At 34.8% G+C, this 2,500-nt stretch overlaps 1 protein-coding gene across 3 annotated transcripts in view; it reads right to left on the bottom strand.

Annotated features, from left to right (window-relative positions):
- dtn (transmembrane protein 132C dtn) overlaps nucleotides 1–2,500 on the bottom strand; it is a 98,088-nt gene that overhangs the window by 26,523 nt on the left and 69,065 nt on the right. The gene's annotated exons all lie outside the window — the stretch shown is intronic.

Genomic DNA, 2,500 nt, shown 5'->3' with positions numbered 1-2,500 from the left:
GATCCATGCACATCGATCTATATGCGATAAATGGATGCTTTATTACGAAAAAAAAAAAGAAAGATATAAAGAATAAAAAAAAAAAAAAAGAGAAGAGTAAAAGAGATTATATATATTATATATTTATTATATATATATTATATATATTATATATTATATTATATATTATTATATTATATATATAATAAATTATATATATTATTAGGTTGGAAACTATGAAACGGGCGTTTTTGTTTAGTTTTTTATTTTCATTCAACGCCCGTTTCATAGTTTCCAACCTAATATATATTATTATATATATATATATATGTATGTATATATATATATATATAATTCTTCTTAATTCTCAATGTTTTACAAACGAAAATGATATTTCTTAAATGCCATTTTAGATTTCTCATCTGATATCGTTCATTTTTATCACCATTCAAGCTAGTATATAATTTCGTTTGTCCTTCTATTTTTATTTCTTTTTTTTTTTTCTTTTTTTTTTTTTTTTACGGAAATAGAAAGATCTACAGAAGAAAATGTCTAACGAAAAGCCGTTTCGTACTTTGTATTTATTTATTCGTAGAGAAAATCTATATCTATATAGTATAATATACTTGAAAATCTTGTGATAGTATCGGAAGTGAGGGTTTCGAAACACGGTTGCCTTTAGCGGCCCGTAATTCTCGCACGGTCCCGAGAATTCAGCCCTTGAATATAAACGACGTTAGTGCCGTTCTGTTAACGGGTCTTATAGGTGCCCCGTGGCGCTTACATCGTGCGACGTTGGCAAACTTGTTGGCGGTTCTGAATAGAGATTACACCATAATAGCGTAGAGTCTACCACCCCTTTGGATCATAGTGTCCACGCGAAGCCCTCGGCTTTGACAAGCAATTTCTCCGGATTTGCTCTGACACCAAGGAGTGTCTACGTACATACCTAGTTGAAACGTATACTCTAATTATGCGATCGATAGTTAAACGATAACCGAGAACAAACATATATATATATATATATATTGTATTTCTTGCATTCTATTATTTATACTAAAACAATTCAAATTCACTTCTCACCCTTTCTCTCTCTCTCTCTCTCTCTCTTTCTCTTTCTCCCTCTCTTTCTCTCTTTTGTACGCGATCATTAATAATTTGTTTGAAACGTATTGTAACTTCATTGTGTTTACGGCATTATAGATATGCATATTACTCGTTGTTTGTTACATCTAATCCTATGAAATAATTCGCGAAACTTTGGACGAAATCGTACGAGCCATCCACCTCTCGGGGGAAGGGGAGTGGGGAGGGGGACTTTCGAAATCGTTACGGAACAATATGGTTGATAGCCGCGCCTTTTGTGTTAAAAAGTTTTGCATCCAGTAACTTCTTCCTTTCCTCTCTCTTTCTCCCTCTCTCTCTCTCTCTCTCTCTCTCTCTCTCTCTCTCTCTCTCTCTATCTCTTTCGTTCTTCTTCTTCTAGCAAACTTTCCCCTATATACTGGATATTCATTTCGCATAACAAAGTTTTCCGTAGATACGCTCCGAAAGGGGAGACACTTTCTTCCTTCTTACATTTCTCCCAACGAAAGTAGCAAGTTTATCGACTGAGATTTCTGTTATACAAGCGCGCAAATGTACGATAACGTTACCGCATACCTCCATTCTCCCTTTCCAACCCCACTCACTCCTCGACCATCTCCATCTCTCAATCCTCTTCAATCTCTCTTTGATCGATATATCGATGATACTAAATTCCCTGGATATATCGTCGATAGAGATTTTCTATGTCGAGAGATAAATAAAAAATCTTTTTCGTCCTTTTGTTCCTTTTTTTTTTTTCTTTCTTTTTTTTTTCCTTTTTCTCTTTTTCTTTTCTTTTTTTCTTTTTTTTTTTGCAAAGATAATTCGACGAAGAAGAAGAAGAAGAAGAAGAAGAAGAAGAAGAAAGGAAAAAGTGTTACGGACGATGTGGCGTGCGAGTGGTGTGAGTACGGTGTGGTTTTGGAACGAGTAAGGGGTTGGAGGTCACCGAACGAACGGTCTACTTTCATTAATTCCAAAAACGACGACATTTAATTACAACGTGTATAACGTGACAAATTCTGTTACGACATCTGCAACGTCGTCGTGGCATTTAATCATCACATCGCTTGGGCGTACTTTAAACGCCGTTGGAATGCGAATAAAACGGAGCAACCTCGTGGATCCTCTCGTAACGAATTCTGAAATTAAAGGTTGTGAAAGAGTTTGAAGAAACGATTAAAAAAAAAAAAAAAAAAAAAATAAAAAAAAAATAAAAAGGCAAAAGAAAAAGAAGAAGAAAAGGGAGAGAAAGAGAGAGAAAGAGAGAGAGAGAGAGAGAAAATTGAAAGTTCGATAAAAGTTCGTGCCAATCATTAACTCGTACTTTCTTCTTCCGCCGAAAAATGAGCGTCGACGTTCGAATCGCTATTTATCTTGGAACCTTCGTGTCCAGAAGACTTCCAAACGAATGATTTATTCTGGAAAAAGTCGA

This window comes from Vespa mandarinia, chromosome 22 (assembly GCF_050613455.1).
Source record: "Vespa mandarinia isolate Hongniang chromosome 22, ASM5061345v1, whole genome shotgun sequence".
In the NCBI taxonomy this organism is placed as follows: Eukaryota; Metazoa; Arthropoda; class Insecta; order Hymenoptera; family Vespidae; genus Vespa; species Vespa mandarinia.
The sequence above is the reverse complement of the archived record's forward strand: the minus strand, read 5'-3'. Positions and strand labels throughout refer to the sequence as shown.